This window comes from Vollenhovia emeryi, unplaced genomic scaffold (genome assembly GCF_000949405.1).
Source record: "Vollenhovia emeryi isolate VEMERY1.0 unplaced genomic scaffold, V.emery_V1.0 DF939250.1, whole genome shotgun sequence".
Classification (NCBI taxonomy): Eukaryota; Metazoa; Arthropoda; class Insecta; order Hymenoptera; family Formicidae; genus Vollenhovia; species Vollenhovia emeryi.
The window spans coordinates 158,023-176,451 of NW_011967116.1; the positions used below are offsets into that span (position 1 = coordinate 158,023).

The window sequence follows — 18,429 nt, forward strand, 5'->3', positions numbered from 1 at the left end:
AGAGAGAGAGAGGGGGGGGGGGAAAGACGCGGAAAAAGAGTAAATTCGCCGGCTCTACTCTTAAATTTACGTAAAAGCGCTAGCCGCACGCCGGTGCGCGCTTTCCTCTAAGATGAAAAAGTTAAAACTTGCACCATCCTGCGTCGCGCGTAGTCGCCACGCAGACACACAGTGTTCAGTCGAGGCAACTTTAAGTCCGAGCACTTCAAAGAGACAGCGTCAGCTAGAAATTTCCGCGTAAATTTCTCAGATGGATGCGCTATGCCGCGCGAGTGTGTGCGTGCGTGTACAGCGACTGTCGCGTACATCCGCATGTATGCGAGCTGCGTGATAGATACAGGATACGAGATACAATGTATGGGATACCCGTCGACTGGCTTGGAGAATTACGATATTGTGAGCGAGTATCGTGCATAAAATCTACCGTTGTGCTGAGGTAAGACGGAGGAGGGGGAAGAGATACATGGACCAGAAATCTTGCGATTACACGGAACTTGAGCAATTATTTGTACGTGTTAAAATGGCGCCGCCGCCAACGAATGACCGTTTCGCCGATTTTTGCAACTACAATTTATTTAAACTTTCACCTCACTAGGCTTTTATTTAATTAAAAAAAAGATTACATTAACCAAAATTTTATTTGATTGAGACTGGAATCTCTGAGAGAATTCATATTTGTTTCTATCTAGCAAAGTAAATATAAATTTAGTAGATTCAAAGAAGTATGATTTCAACGTATCTCATTCGTTTCACTAAATCTCTTTTCTGGGTGTACAGTGATGGGCAGAATAATTGCGACACTTTTTTTTAAATGAGTTTAGGAATTCGAGAAGTAGATCGGAAACGCCAAAAACGAGGGGGAAACCGCTGAGGGAATTGTGGTGTACAGATTTACGGTATTATTGGGCATTACTAGGCATGTTTTGGGCATTAATTTGGGCATTATAAAGCTATAATAAGATAAAATAAAATAAGATAAAATAAGATAAATAAGATAATAAGATAAAGTAACGCCCACTGGGGATTAGTGGGCATTGGTGTACAAGATTTTGGTCAGCGGTTTCCCCCTCGGGAATGGCTATCGAGTATATTCCTCGCAGAAGAAGACTTGGAACGTAACCCTGGCTCTAAACACACGGTCCTAAACTCATAAAAAAAGTGTCGCAACCATTCCGTCCATCATTGTACGTACAATGTACCAATCTGTACTCATAAACCACGTATAGGATAATAAAGAGCATTTCCCATTCAACGTTTGTTTCATTTGTTCCCTTCCTTCATGATTGATAACGAGAGTCCTCTCCCCGGGCGCATCCTAATCCTCAAATCTCCGAAAAAATATTATTTAGCCCCCCTGGAACGCGGCCGTATAAAGGAGCATTCATTTCGGAGCGCGGCAAAAGCCGCGGCCGTTATTCGCGACAGCCGTCTTTATTGCCGCGGTGAAGGATGCGGACTTAGCTTAACGGAGTGTTCCCTTCCGTCTGCAGAATCCACCGCGTTTCTTTCTTCCCGCTCTCCCGCGCGCGCGCGCGCCACCCCTTGTTGTCCCCCGCCGCGCCCCCGCCTCGCGGCTGCGCCAACAAAGAAAGCGGGGTAATCTGCAAACGACTCGGCTTATATCTAACGAGGCGGCGCATTAGTCGTGGCCGGTGATCTGTATGCGAGGATATTGCGAGCGATGCCGGGCTTTATTTACGGCGCCGCACGCCCCCCCGTGGGCGCGCAATGTGGAGGCGCGCCCCATGATGTCCGCCGCGCGCCGAGTGCCGACGCCACTTAAGCGTCCCGGCGTGCCACGGCCCCGCGGACGTATTTCTTCTCGAGCAGCTCGTAATTTCGCGCGCCGCTGCGACGAGAGCTCGTCGGTATCCACTGAGACCTCCGAGGGGTATCGCGATATTATTCCATGTTTGTTTTATGGATGTCGAGGGACGCCGTGCGCCGCGCCGCGCCGAGATATCCCGGGGAAATGATCCAGTCGGCACCGATAAACAACGTCGGAATATTGACGTCGTGCTCTCAACAGATTTCCCTGAATAATCTTGCACTAATCTCTTCCTAATTTCGAGAAAGATGCGCATCAAAATTAATGGCTTCCAGGCGAAAGCTTTATGATTCATTTACTTTCACCGATGGCGTTCCAACGAATTTGTACGGCAAGAAAAATTTCCCCACGTCATAAAGTTATCACGGGATATTCCGGCGAAAGTACGCTCGCAGAAAATCCAATGCTATTACACCTTGAGCCTTGATCCTACACTTTGAATATTTTAATCTCAATGGAGAATTCTTAAATCTGGAATAAAGAGATGTGCATATGCTGCAACACATCGGGAGAAAATTTATTCGAAACGGGAGAATATATGAGCTTGAATTTATGTTGCTCTTATCTCAACGTAGTAAGTCAATCTTATTTAGTTCTAAACGAGGGGAAAACCGCTGAGGGCAGTGTACAGATTTGCGGCATTACTGGGCATTACTAGGCATTTTTTGGGCATTATAAAGATGAAATAAGATAAAACAAGACAATAAGACAAAGTAATGCCCGCTGGGCATTAGCGGGAATTGGTGTACAAGGTTTTGGCCAGCGGTTTCTCCTTCGGTTCTAGAGAGGAGAATAGGAACTATTGATTCAATCTTAACATTGTTTTAGGGCCTGTCTTGCATTCTTGAGTCACAAGACAGTTATTGTGAGTTACTTTAAAGCCTGCTCTACAATGTGCTCTTTGTGCCTAGAAACATTCTATCTCGTAGCCAATAAATACGTTCAAAAAAATGTGCGCGAGTTGCTAAATTGTATATTATATGTGTTGTGCAATATCGTACGCTATCGAATCTTTTAAAACGTTTCGATTTGCTTATATAAAACCGAATGTTTCTAGACGCAAGGGGCACATTGTATAATAGATTAGGCGTAAGACAAAGATTTAAAAGAATACATTGTCTTAAGAGTACAAGACACCGCTCCGCTCAGGCCCTTACTTTCTACTGCACGACGTTGTGATAAACTTAAATATGTATGTTAAGAATATGTTTTGCAAAAGGCTTAGGAACCTCAAAAAAATTTACACCTATTGCCGAAAATGGCAATAAGTTTCTGCAGCTATTATCTTTATCTCCTATACTGTCTGTGTATAAACTCACTTTCCAATATTGCCGTTTATTGCCTAACCTTTGTACACCTATCGCCGAATGCGGTAGACCCCTTGATGTTTTCTCTTGTTATCAGAAACCCTTTCTGAGGGAGTAGCTTCTCTCGGCATCGAAAATATCACGCGAGGTAGATAAGTTTAACGCAACAGTAGCCTCCACGCGCGTCTTGTTTCAAGCCCGTTGTTATTGCAGGGCCGTTATCGCCCGCGCAAAATCGCCCATCTATTCCACCCCGAAATTCGAATCCCCGCTATCCGCGGCGGTTGTAGATGACGCACAGCTATCACATAAAAAGGCACGGAAGCGAAAACGCTTTTCCCGCGTTCGCAATTTTTCCATTTTGTATGGTCCGCCGATCGGCACGCTGATGACATTTGCGCACACCTTTCCCCGCGTTCCCACCTTGCACCAGTCGTACCCATGAATATTGGAAAATCCGATTCGGCATTACTCAATCCAGAATCGATCTCCGGATCCTCCGGTCACCGTTCTAATCGCGTGGTTTGCGCGGGGCGAATTGAAACGTTAACGCGGCGTGTTATCGGATAAGCATTAACGCAGCGCTGCGAGATTTCAACTGTCGTTCGGTTTTTACTAGGGCGCGATGTTAAATGAATTCGCACATTGTCAGCAACATTGTACAGCTGCGAACCAAATGCGTCCGGCACGCCTGCCTCCCTTCGTCCCGTGTCTAAGCGTTCAGTTTAGCGGACGCGCGCGCTGTGCCGGTACCAACGTCTAATTCCGCGAGAACTTCCGACCGTGCCGGATCACTCTCGGTATCAATGCGTTGGACCTCACGCTCGAGGAGGTCCGAATGCCTCCTCTACCCACGGTTTCGCCCGTATCCCGATGAATCCCCGGCCCGTTGCGGCGCGATATCACGATATCCCGGATGTTGCATCGGGGATTCGCGACTACTTAAGCTAGCGCTACGCCCATGCGCGATTCGTAATGCGCAATTCGTGACTCGTATATTTATGAATAGCGTGCAGGAAAAACTCGTCGACTCGCCGTGCGCAATTCGCCATTCGCGGTGATTTGCTAGCCGAGGGGTTTTATGACGAAGATAGTGATTTCTCGACTAATATCTGAAATTTGACTAATTGTAGACTTACGATACAAATCCTGTCGCGGATTGGATCGGGATTGGCGATTGTCTTCTAGCCAATGAGAGCAAAGCAGCCAGCGATTTAATCGACTCTCATTGGCTAGAGGACAATCGTCGATCGCCAATCCCAGTCCAATCCGAGTCGGCAATTGCTAGTGGATTGGATTGGAATTGGCGATTATCTTCTAGCCAATGGCAGGACAGCAGCCAGCGATTTAATCGACTCTCATTGGCTAGAGGACAATCGTCAATCGCCAATCCCATTCCAATCCGAGTCGGCAATTGCTAGTCTGAATCGACGTTTAGGGGACACGCAGCGCATTCACGTTTCTCGCGCCCCGATTCGCCGCTCGAATCGCGCGACATAATCCGGGATCTCTCCCCGCGCCGTCCGGAGTCCGCGAACGAGAGAGCGCGCGATTAGCCGGAATTCCGTGCCGAGGAACCAACGACCGAGGTTTCCAGCAAGGGGGGGACGATAAGCCGGTCGCCGAGGAAATCGCGGAACGAGCTGGAACGGCCAGCGCGTAACTTTTTCCGCCGTTTCGAGATTTTATCGCGTAAACGGGGAGGGACACGCTCGGCGGCTCCCGAGGCTCCGGGCGACTGTTCTGTCGCTGGCACCGTCGGAATTTACCCGGGGTGAACTAAATCGCGAGCGCGTAGGTGCCGCCTAATAGTTCGTAGGTACCTACTCCCCGGCACGTACGACCCTCGCAGAGATCTCCCTGCCTCCCTCCCTCTCTCTTATTTTCTCCCCTCCCTCTTTGCCCCGCTCGCCAAACCGTTTAAAGTAATTGCATTACGTTATGCAACGGCGAAGCGAGAGACGCCGCGTCGGACACGCCCCTGGGAAAAATTGGATTGTATCGCGGAAATATTTAATCGCTGAGAGAAACCGGTCGAGTCGTCCTTTAAATACATCAAGAATCCTCGGACGTCGCGCGGCGCACAATTTGCTTTTTCTTCAAACACGCTCCCGCGCTCAATTCGACGCTGCCGCCGAATTTTCACATTTTCACAGCCGTTCTGTCAACGACGTGGTACTTCCTTCAATTGCGAAATGTAAAACTTGAAAATGGATATTCATGTTTAACATCGGTCGTTCGGATTCCTTTTAAATCCCCCCCCCCCCCTCTCTCTCTCTCTCTCTCTTCTTTGATCGAACGGAACAGCCGGGCGGGATAAGGGAGCCGGTCGAAACACAAGTTACGAACGGCGAGCGTAGATTATTTCCTAAAATTAATTTGAAATCCGACTGGTATCGAGGACCGCGAGCGTGTTATCGCGCCAGCGCGCACGAAGGGAAACGGATACGCTTCCCGCGGAATCCGCAAAAGCGTTTTATCGGTTGCATTATTCCGCAACTTGTACGGAGCTGTTGGTCGGCCGCGATCTCACTTAACCGTGGAAAATCTATGCACGCGCGCCGTGTAACGTACGACGTATACCCCGGTTGCCGCGTATGCCGAAGTCATTATCGCGAGGCCATATACGAAAGCGGGATTTCCGCGTAACACAGCACGGCAACGTTGATGCGTCTGGCAGCCCCCGAGCAAATCGCAATTCCTATAGAGCCCCCGCGGACCCTAAAATAGAAACGCTCTACGCTTTGCTTAGAGTTAGGGAGAGAGTTCGCTCTGGGCGTCACGTCGGCGCCAGATATTTACGACGGAAAGAACCTCCTGAGAGAGCGGGCCCCGCGAGCTCAATGGAGCTGTAAGGAGGTTACGACAGTAGTAAACTTCGATCAATTTCGTTTCGTTGTTCCCCGTTGTAACCGTTGCAAAGGGCGTAGGGTATAACGCGCGAGTTACCAACTTCGATCCCTTCGGGGGTCGGTATCGGTGCCGCTAAATCGAACGGAACATTAAGGCGGCCGTAAGCGGGTTTTGCGTACGAGCTAATACCTAAGCGGTCGGCAAATGAGCCGCTTATCAAATAACATGGAATGAGAGGTGGTTAACACGGAGTCGACTGCCCATGGTCATCACTCGCGATAGTACAACTGGTATGTTCACTCCGAGGGGTAACTCGCTGACCAAAATCATGTACACCAATGCCCAGATAAAGTAGTACACTAATGCCCAGTGGGCACTACTTTATCTTATTATCTTTCTAAATAATTCCTCAGCAAGGCTCAAACTAGTGCCCAAAAAATGCTTAGTAATGCCCAGTAATGCCGCAGATCTGTACACCACAATGCCCTCAGCGGTTTCCCCCTCGAACGGATCGAATAGCAAATTTCAATAATTGACAACGTTTAAACTAGCGAGTAAAAAAAATGGAAATAATTCGTCACAATCTGACATGTTATTAAGAATGTCAAGTTAAAGTTTCACGACGATGGTTGCGGTATATCCAATCCCTTGTACCCTTGAAACGCTTGTAAAAGATAAATGCCGTTAATAGAAAATTTCGAGTCACACAAATGGCTAGACGTAAAGTGCACATTTAACATACTGCTCGTGAAGTTATAATCTTATATAATCATATAACATCATATTTTTTATGTATGCTCGAAAATTCTGCTGTGGCGCACACGATAAGGGTAGCATGTAAAACTCGCCGGGCAGGCACGTGTTAATATTAAATATCAACTGCGAATCAGCTCGTTTTTTACCCAGCGAGCGGCGCGTACGTCTCCCGGCATTAAAATCGCCCGGGGCGATTTTTAATCGCGTTTTATCGTTAGGCTTATCCGGATTTAATGGTACTCCCGCGCAGCGTGTCGCGAGTTCCGAAGTATCTGTCAAAATTGTCGCATAACCGTAAATCCCAGCCAGAAAACGCGCTCGCCGTCCCAGCGCGCACTGCAAATACCGGGGACGGAGGAACTGGGAAATTTCCGGGAGGATTGACGGTTGAATCTAAAGTTTCTCTACGTAGAAGCGCGAAAAGCGCTATTTTAAGACACGTACGTGCCGCAGAAAGTGCACCGCCACTCTCAGAACCTCGCGAGGACGGCGGTTGTCGCCCATCGGTCGTCGTCTCGCCATCCCTTGGCGTCCGCCGTGTGGGAGACGAACAAAAGCGTCAAACGCGCCTTTCGTTAAACGCAGCCCTTTCACCGGGAAACCCGAGATTTCGTCGCGGGGCAGCGATCGTAAACAGAGTTTGCCAATTCCGCGCAGTTACTTGGCGGAAGCTCGTTCCGACTCGACCTCGCAAACTCGAGAAGGGCCGCGGAAAAAGGGCGGAGACGCGCCTGTCGATCCGTCGGGCAGCCGTGCCGGCGATGCGGATGATGCATTCGTGTTTACCCGCGCGCTCGAAAGTTCGCGCGCGACATACGACGCCGCGCAAAAAGACAAGCGTCGCGCAGATGCCGAGACGCAACGTACGTCGGACCGACGTGATGCATCCTGGTTTTACGCGCGACGATAAACGGCCGCGTCGCGCCCGGGCTTCCTTTCGCGAGTAGAGATTATCTCGGTAATACCTGCGTAAACCATAGTGTAACTAGTAGTTCCACCCATGGTGGAAGTATACAAGGTGAACCATTCCCGTGGATGCGCAGTAGCCTAAAAGTAGTGGGGACGATCCGTCCAATAAGAGCCGTGCTTTTTTGCGGATACCTCTTTAAGATTAGGTTGGGTTATGATTTGTTTGACCGTTCAAACTGCCGCCACGCAAAAAAGCACGCCGCTTATTGGCTGGAAGGAAGGTTACCCCCTCTCTTCATGCGCAATGGTTCACCTTGTATATTTCCACCATGGTTCCACCCTCTGTCGGCCCCTTTCATCTTCGCGGCCCCGATCACGTGGTATTCCGCCATTGTATAGGTCCACATAAAGCGGACCGAGGGGGGAAACCGCTGACCAAAATCTTGTACACGCACCGGCATAAATGTTGTCCCTATCCTTGTGAGGTGCACGCACACAACTACAGGGACTCTAGTTGTGTGCGTGCACCTCACAAGGATAGGGACAGCATTTATGCCGGTGCGTGTACACCAATGCCCACTAATGCCCAGCGGGCATTACTTTATCTTGTCATCTTATTTTATCTTATTTATCTTGTTTTATATTATTTTATCTTTATAATGCCCCAGCAACGCCCAAACTAATGCTAAACAAATGCCTAGTAATGCCTAGTAGTGCTCAGTAATGCCGCAAATTTGTACACCACAATGCCCTCAGCGGTTTCCCCCTCGGAGTGGACCTACTAGTTATACTATGCGTAAACTGCACGCACGCGGTTCTATCGGCGCTATTGTCGACTCGCGATCGACTTTTTCGCGAGTTTCTGCTCCAAAGCGCCGCCGCGAGAGAACAACGTGCCTGAACGTGCGAGAAACTTAAAACCGAATCGCACTAGGGACCTCGTTATCGATTGTTTAAACGTTGTTTAAACAACGTCGCGGGTACTCTTTATCGACGGATACCGTTGTACTTTTTTTAAATTAAAGGACACCGCTCTCACGCCGACGTTTTAGCATTTAACAATTTTACGCGCGCGACATGTTATATATATATATTTTGTGTCGGAGCTTTTAAACGGATTACATCGTGCTTGCTTTCGCGATCGTATTACCGTCTGCAAAAGTTTTTACGAATTTACGGGTCGATGAGTGCGATGTTAATGACATTCCCATTAGCAGTTTCCAGCCCCGAACGGCTCAAGTTAATACAACGACTTAAGTTTGTTCGATAATTACGTTCGTACGTGACAACATATCGAGTTAGCTAAAGGAGCTTCCCCAAGATCAAGCGTCTGATATCGGAAAACTTCTTAAAAGACTGACAACTAAGGGACATCTCAAGCGTTGTAAATTTCATTTTTCACGCAACGCCCGCGCGATCATTCGCGCTGCGGAGTTTCGAAATTTCAGATACGCCGTACACGAAGACAGCTTGTTTTCTTTCGAAAGGGGTAAATTTCGGCAAAATGGAAACTCGCATTTACCACGACGAGAGAAACGAAGGGTTTTGACAGTCGCGCCATCGAGTTATTGATAAATATGTGATGGACGAGCTATAAAAAATTAGATTGAAATTCGCACATTATAAAAATAAATATTAGTGAATTATTCGTGCGTTTCTCTTGTCGGATAAATTAATTGGAAAATGCCGCGTGTATGTGTATCTCAGTGTAAAATATTTGTTTTTTATTCACGCGTGGAAACGTTAAAAACATATTTCTACACATTTCCTTGTGTGTATCACTTTTAATAATTAAATTCAATCCTCGTTTTCCAGGAACTAAATGCGAAACCTCTGCCCAGTGGGCATTACTTAATTTTATTATCTTATTTTATCTTTATAATGCCCCAGCAAGGCCTAATACCCAAACTAATGCCCAAAAAAATGCCCAGTAATGCCGCAAATCTGTACACCACAATGCCCTCAGCGGTTTCCCCCTCGACAATTTTTCTTTGCTTTGTCCGATGCCCACATCAAAAATGCGCCAACAAATCGTGTTTAGACACGGCAAATAGAAAAGTAAAATAACGTCCTATCAACAATTTTTCTTTGTCTTTGTGCGGTGCCCAAATTGAAATGCATCAACGAATTGTGTTCAGATACAGTGAATAAATTCGGGACTAACGAATATATAGTATTTTCATATAGAGGAGTCTCCTATTACGAGATAGGTTTCCAATATGAGATAGCAGGGTTCAGAGTGCAACCTGTCCAGTCGAAAATTCATTTAACTACAAGCTCAGCTCAATCCGTCTTTTGTCTCTCTCCAACTTGTACTTCAGAGAGAGACAAACGTGAATTGAACGAAGATCAAAGTTTAGCGACGTTTGGTGAAACCGGGCCTTAGACATGCGTGTCAGTGTTTGCGAAAAAAGATTCGACAAATTGGGAACCTATCTCGTAATAGGGGACTTTCCTCTAGTAAATCGACAGGTGAGCGTACGTTTGTTCACCCAGGGTTAAATATAGCAACTAATTTGTTTCAGCCCATCCATCCTCGACGTAATGGATCCGTGGGAGGTTCTATTTATCCACAATATTTTTATTTTAAATCTTAGCTTGATATATACGCGTACATACATTTCGCATATCTCCGATAGCAGTTCCATGGATCCATTATTTTACATTAAAATAAAGCATGATACATCACTTACCGAGACGACGCGCAACAGCGGAGTTGCGTAAACTACATGGTAACTACATCGATCTGCGAAGTACAGATACAAGTAAATTATAGCGGCGAAATAACTCAAATTTAAAAACGGAGAGAAAAGCGCGGCTCGCGCGGGTGAAATAATTATAAACGACTCCGGCGCGAATGCAAATAATCAAGTACCTTGGAGCTGCCTCCGCCGATGCCCACAACCCAGGGCCTCCTCCTCTCCTCGCAGACCTCCGTCGCGCTCACGCAACACCGGTAATTACGTCCGCACTGACCATCCGAACTCGCCGATTACTCGGAACCCTCTCGAGGTTAAGTCCTTTCGGCACTCGCGTCGTCGTTGGTTTTCAAGAGTCGCCAGCGGCTCGATTCTCGAGTTCATTCGAAGCGTAGTAGGTCCACTCCGTCATTTGTTTCGTTTCGCGCCAATCCCTTCTACGCGTCCGACATTGCTCTGGGCAGACACCATAGGCATAATGGCTACGTTCAGCAGAAACAGCTGCTTTGCAACTGTTGTAAAATTCGTGAATCTGATTGGCGTATGCTCTTAAATTCACTCAACATTAAAAGAATACGCCAATCAGATTCACGAATTTTACAGCAGTTGCAGAGCAACTTTTTCTGCTGAACGCAACCACGCGGTATCTAGACTTTGCCTTTATTTCAACAGTAGGGGTAGAGGTTCACGTAGAAAGGGATAAACTCTGTCTTGTGCCATTTCGTTCTCTCTCGTTCGCATGCGCGAACAAGTCTAGATATATTATGTCTATGGGGCAGACCAATGAGAGAAAAGTCGTATGCGCGGGGCTTTGTCTAGTGTGCTATTCGCGTGGCTCTGAACCGAGCGACTTTCAACTTTTCTGCGAGTGCAGGAATCTCGCATACATTTCTCTCTCTCTATCTCTCTCTCTCTCGAATGAATTGAAGAATCGAACTCCAGGAAGTTAGCACGTCGAGTCGTTAATCGTTGAACGACCACGAGGGATATTCGGGCGACGGCGGAAACCGTTCGAACGGAGCCGATTCTCGCGCCGCGGCCGCCCGCTCGAGACTGGAAGACTCGGCGTACGAACGGGTTACCGTTGGTAGCGCGGCGACCTTGCGTACACAATACGCCGCGCGCCGGAACAACAAGCCGCACGGGCTCCGAGCGATTCGAGCGGCGTGTGTGTAAACAAAGTCGTGGTTACCGCGGAATATTTCACGCGTTACGAAACAAATGCATAACGAATATCCCGAATATACCGTTCCTTGCATTTCAAAGCGATTTCGAGCGCGGCCGTGCCGCCGAGCGCGCGCACACCGAATCAAACATTCATCCGAAGGTGTGTATGTACATTCTGTCTAAATCACAAACGGGCGTACGCGCAACTTTACTTGTTATCGTTACTTCACGCCGGATGTTGGTCTCCCGAGAGAGGGGACACGTGTGGCCTTTTGACGAGCCGAGAATGTTCCTTTTCTTTTTATCGAGTCGAGAAAATCCAGTTCAATTCTGTTCCTTCTTTGGTCGATTTTTTATAATCGCGCAAATTAACCGTGCTTTCCAGCAAGCGACACAAGTCGACACAAATGTCGTTCTGTCTTTCTTCGCATTCAATGAATAATAAAGACAGAACGACACTTGTGTCGACTTGTGTCGCTTGCTGGAAAGCACGGTAAGATTAGCCTGTCAAAAAGGCGCGACGTTTGAAAGAGAAAACCGATAGTCATGAAGCGTGTAGTTTTAATTTTCCAATTCCAAAATAAAGAAATAAGCTTTCATTCTTCTTCCACTTTAGAATCAACATAAAACTTATTATTTCTCTTCAAACAGGATAAGTAAATGAATTTCCCCAATTTCTCGAAAAGATCAGGGGCTCGATCACGAATCCTTTCCTCTAGCGTGAAGTCGTGAAAAGTGAAACATTTTATTAACGAGTTTAGTATTTCTCAATGAAATGTTTGTCTCCCGAGAGAGGGGCCACGCGTGGTCTTTTCACGAACCAAGAAAGTTCCTTTACTTTTTATCGAGTCGCGAAAATCCAGTTCAATTCTGTTCCTTCTTTTGTCGATTTTTTATAATCGCGTAAATTAAGATTAGCCTGTCAAAAAGGCGCGACGTTTGAAAGAGAAAACCGATAGTCATGAAGCGTGTAGTTTTAATTCTCCAATTCCAAAACAAAGAAATAAGCCTTCATTTTTCTTCCAATTTAGAATCAACATTAGACTTATTAATTCTCTTCAAACAGGGTAATTAAGCGAATTCTCCCAATTTCTCGAAAAGATTGACTAAAGATCCGCGGAGGAATCCAATCGTGCAGACGATCGTTTAAAATATCTTCGGCTCCGCCGTCTGACCGTTCACATGGCAGCGCTACTGAATGCGGAAAGGGAGTTCGGTGCCAACAACAAAGTCGACGGCGCGACACGGCATCGGCAGGCGGGCAGGCGGGTATACGAGGCTGACGGGCGCCGAAAGCGAATTACCACCGTGAGACCCGAGACGGTTACCGGTGCACACGTCGCCGGCGCTTCGACACCCGCGCGAACCGGGCGCCGGAATGCAAATGGACCCCGACAATCGCGAAAGCGTCCGGGGGAGGCTTTCGCGAGCGTATCACTCCCACGGCGAATATAACCGGCGACGCGCGGAACGAAATAACAGCCGCGGGAAAGTGTTGGCGCAACAATGCGCGGCAACTTGGTCGTTTCAGCAAGTGGCTTCTGATTACGCGCGCTAATGAGGTTTCCGCGCGCTTGTCGCGCGTTAATCGCAGACACGCGGAATCCAATTGTATCGCGCGGTGAGAAAATCGGGACTTACAGGGGGGCGAATTATGAGGGGAGAGGGAAGAGGCGCGAGACTCTCCTAACTTTTGTCGAGTCTAATTTGGAGAGGGGGAGGGGGTAACTTTTAAAGATCAACTATACTTATGCCAAGATTAAACATACTTTACAAGTTAATCCGGAGAGAAACCGTGGGCGCCGCAACACCGGGATAAAGTTCGCGATAAAAGATATCCGTTGGAGTGAGCTGCTTTACATTTGGCGGGACCTTCGGCTCTTCGGCGAGACGCGACCCTGTCTCTTTCTCTTTCGTTGTCGCGGTTCAGCCCGGCGCCCTATTCTCGGGATATAATCGTCCTGGAACAAATGAACCGGTCTCCCCCTCCCCCGTCCGCCACCTCACCCCGTAAGAAATTAAAAATTTCAGTGGCTCGCGACGCGCGACCTGACATTCCGTCGCCCGACAAATTGCCACCGCGACGAACGTGACGGCTCGCACCGAACGCGCGGACCTCCAGCTCGACGGGGGAGAAAATAGAAGAAAAGTACAGACACTCCGCTAAACGAGACCCCTTTGACGGAAATTGGAGGAGGAAATTTTGTATTTAGGAGCAACCCTCCACCTCCGTGGAATTTCAAATATCCCGCGACACCGCTCGGCGCAAATGTTATTGTACATGACGTATATTTTTTTTAACCCCAATCCACCCCTCTGTTGTACATACAAGGTGGAGAACAGAATGATTTTCTGTCGGGACGACTGGTTTGCCTACGGCGAGGTATTTTAGCGAAACGCGCTCTTCGGCGCGGATGAACGAGGAAAGATCACGACGCATTTTCCGATCGCTCGATACGACAATTGCCGAGCCTCGAGACTAACGTGTCGGCGAGCGCATTATGCAAATGCGGCTCAGACGCCACGCGATATTTCCATGATGCGAACTAGCCGCCCGCAGATATTATCGAGTGCGTCTCGCCCGTAAAGTCTGTGAACAATTCTGCGACGACTCGCCGCCGCGCGGAAAAGGAACCGCGACGAATCGCGCGCAATTGCGTTTAATTTCGTCCACGGCGATCGATCGGCATTTTCCGCGCGAGAACAACACTCCTAGGGCGGTATTCATAATCAGATCTTATAATTAAGATCGTCTTTAATGAGCTTGTCCTGGTATTATTTTGTGCATAAAAGCCAATAAAAAGAATTACAAGCGTAAAAACTATATTCGACTGCGTCGGTAAAAAAGATGGCTGAGGGATCCCTACTGCGTAGCCAATGAAATGTTCGGTGCAGCATTTTTGGGAAAATTCGGTCTGGAATATAAGATCTGACTACCGGTCCTAATCCTTTGAAATGGACCTTTCAAACGAACCTTCATTGCTCGCGATTGAATTCGCGTGATCTCGCCGTTGCTAATTAATTATCGTCCACGCTACTTTTGACAATCGAACTCTGTCGCAACCGCGCGTCGCCGATTATCCCCGTCAATTATAGATTGGATTAACATGGACTCGCGTTATCATAAATCCGGGCTAGGCAGGGGCTGATCAATGTTGATTACGCGCGGCGCAACGTCCTCACAGGCGGTGCATCATCTCCCTTCCGCGGCATTTTATTACCTCCAATTTCGGCGCGTCAAACGACATATAGAATATTCCATTTATTTGACACCGATATTTCATGTCGGCCAATTTTCCAGGGTTGTATAAAACTAAATTTTTTTGTGTTGCGCGATACAGTTATTTACAACGGTCGCATGAAACGTACACGCGCGCATACGCGCACCGACGGTCGCGTGGAATAAAAAAAGATACGCGGATCAGAGTTTAGAAAATCGCGTTTACTCTCGTTCAGCATTTTCCCCGATAAATGCGTCGAACAAATAACGTAATACCGAAACGATCCCCGGCCGGCAAAATTCTCCCGTAATTTGTGCCATGTGCATAGCAATCGTTATTACGAATTTGCCGTGTTTTACGTGTGTACAGCCGCAAATTTTCCACGTTATTAAATTCCGAAAATACAGGAGCTCCGTAGTATTTCATTTAATTTTTACACCGCCCAGCTACACCCTTGCCGAATGCGAGTGATTATCGCGTAAATACTTATTATTATTCTCCTAAGTACCCGTAAAATTGTAATTACTATTATTATTAATGCCTTAAATTCACAATAATCATTGTGGTGTATTCGCCGAATGCAAATAGCGAATTTTCGAATGATTAATTATCCCGCGCTTCCACCGCGCGGTCCAAGTTGTTTAATTCACGAGCGACGGCGCTGACCGTACGGTCGTCGATCGATATGATTTTTTTTCCTGTTCCAGGCTCAAGCTTTAATCCGCAGATAAGCTTCGCGTACACGTAGAAACATACATTTGCGTACACCCGCCGACGTACATTTAAATTTCCGCGAGTAGAGCCAAGCTCGCAACGACGTTCGCTTTGAATAGAAAAAAAGGGCTGAGCCTAAATTGATGGAAACGCACCGAAGCTGTTAGCGGACTGTTTAATTTTAACGTTCGCGGAGCTTTACATTGCCATGCATAGTCCGGCGACGCGGTTCAGGCGGTCCTTAAATTTTCGATTCCCATTTTTCCATTTGGAACGTTCGCGCGATATTTCTCTTTTTTTTCCCCCGCGTACGCATGTGTCTTGATTTCGTCTGATGCTATCACGCCGTAAATCTAGTCTTCGCCCGTCTGATTTTGTGAAAACCTTACCTTAGGAATTGTGCAGTCTAATGTGGCGCAGTCCAATTAAAAAATCTGCAACAAAAATATTGAAAACGTCGATAAACGCAAAGGCAACAGCGATACAGCAATAGACAATGCGAAATAAATGATAATTATTCCATAATCCGAATGCTTTCCTGCGTTGTAATTGTTATAAATTAGCGTTGATTATTATGGAAATTATCCTCATTTGCTAATCATTAAAGCAGCGTAATCATTGAAACAATAAACGAAATTCTCTCAACGAGGGTATCGGTGTAAAAAGGACATTCGTTTCGATTTTAATGCTCCAGTAACTCATGAAAAATCGTAATATAACGATTGTAATATAAAAACACTGCCAGGCAGAAAAACGGAACAAGAAAATGATTCGCGACAAAATGCGAAATTCGTTTCGTTCATGTGGAGAAAACGTTTCGTGTTTAATTACACGCGAAAGTTTAGATTCATTTGTACAATGCAAAATTTGATAAAATATAAGACATTACGTTCAACAAAAACGTATTATGGTAAACTCAGAAGGAATAAAACTTCCTGCAGCTCGCACAGTTTGCAGTTTGCGTATTTACTAACGTTTTGTGTGTATTACGAATAAATCAATAAAGGTGCATTTCACGATTAAAATGTAAGATTACATTGCATTTCAATTTTTACACATTACCAATCGAGTCATAATATTCAATTAACATTTTGGCAATAACCATCGTATTTTCATATAATTTCAACGCTAATAAACAGCGCAGCGAATTTTCAACATTCGCGCGAGATGTGAGGCAAAGTGTCGCAAACACGTAAATTTCAAGTGTTGTCAAAATACGGCGCGCTCGTATTTATTACATTATATGTATATGTACACCTCGCATACATGTCCTTTTACGCAAATTCCACACTTTTACGCAGATTATAAATATCGGAATTCGCGAAATATACATTGGATTAATTCATATATGTAAGCTCCGTTTTACTTAACAAACTGAAATTTTTATAAACAAATAAAGCTGGTTCACGACCCACACGATATAAATCAAATGGAAACTAGAACGCCAAATTATTACTTTGGTCCGAGCTAGATGAAGGTAGCTCAATAATTTAATTTTAATATGTAAATTCGGAAAACGGTATATGAATTCACACCCGATGTGTCGTTTACGAATCAGTACTGCTATGTTATAACGTTTTTTTAAATATAAAAATGTCAAATGGAAACGAGAACGCCAAACCATTACTTAGGTCCGAGCTGGATGAAGGTAACCCAATAATTTAACAATGTGAATTCTCGGAAAACGGTATATAAATTCACACATGTTAAAATTAAATCATTGGGCTACCTTCATCTTGCTCGGACCTCAGTAATAATTTGGCGTTGTCGGTTCCATTTGAAATTTTTATATTTAAAAAACGTTATAACATTACAAGCAGTACTGATTCGTAAACGACACATCGGGTGCGTTCCCATTTCCTCTCAGCACTACTGACAGTACTCCCAATAATCTCGAGCATGCGGTATCAAAGAAAAGGTGTGGATGGCAGCATTCGGGAAAAGAACAACTGCCATGCCATTACGAAGGATGCTGAGGTTCCATTTGGGAGTGGTTCTCTCAGAAGCTAAATTCAGTAATATCGTCCATGCTGGCAGACCCATCCTTAACTACTTGCAGGAGGTAAAATAATTAGACATACCGCGGGTAGTTCTAGTTCTTCTCGGAAGAAGCGCTTCGCTGGTTATGTATAGCGAGACTTATTTATGAATTAACCCAATGCACAGGAATTTGGCTAAAAGGATTTTCATTCACGTCGGGAGATCCTTTTCTTTCGCGGCCGCAGGTCGACGAATGGACAAAGGGAGGGGGTTGGGAAATATTAATTTATGACCAGGACGAAATTATGCGCGCCACTAAATCAGGACCGCTGGCTCTTTTGTTCGAAAATTCCGGCCCTGGTCGTGGCGCCTTCAACTGGTAAACCGCCACCACCGTCGAGGAAAGCATCCATCGTCCTTCACGCGCGAGGTCACACGGCACCGACGCCACCCCCTCGCCCCGGACTGGCATTTACCCTGATTTCAGCACCCGCCGGTAATTGACTGTCTCGGCAGGCTCGGGTTAAGACTTCGCGCGACAGCAGTTCGCGCGCAAATCCAAGCTCATTCGTCGTACGCCGGAACTTTGAGATGCCACTCAGAAGCGAAGAACATCGTCTGAGCGTCTACGACAAAAGGGATGGGACGCTCGGTATTGGGGAAACCGAGTTGAACCGAACGCAGTTGAGACTTCAGCAAAACGGGCGCTTTTCAAGGTCCGCGCTCTGTATTGACTGAGCACGTGGGACACTCTCCACGGTCCGCGCTTTGTACTAAAAATTTCTGCATATTCTCAGCACGTACCATGGTGGAAAAAGAAAGGTGAGTCAAGTCAGGCGACCAATTTTCGTTCGCTTTGCGCAACTCACCAAATCAGCCATCTTGTTTTACAAACACATACTTGGTCTTGGTCATGTATACCATGGTATACATGGTGTCATATATTATACAGGGTGAGTCTTTCCATATCCGACAAAATTTTTGAGAAGGTAGAG

General features: G+C 46.5%; 1 protein-coding gene across 1 annotated transcript in view; it reads right to left on the bottom strand.

Moving 5' to 3' along the window:
• Positions 1 to 18,429, bottom strand: part of LOC105559886 (neuroligin-4, X-linked-like) — a 219,902-nt gene that overhangs the window by 121,816 nt on the left and 79,657 nt on the right. The window contains exon 2 of the mRNA XM_012008519.1: positions 15,844 to 15,888. The gene's annotated coding sequence lies outside the window, so the exon portion shown is untranslated. The remainder of the gene's footprint in view (positions 1 to 15,843; positions 15,889 to 18,429) is intronic.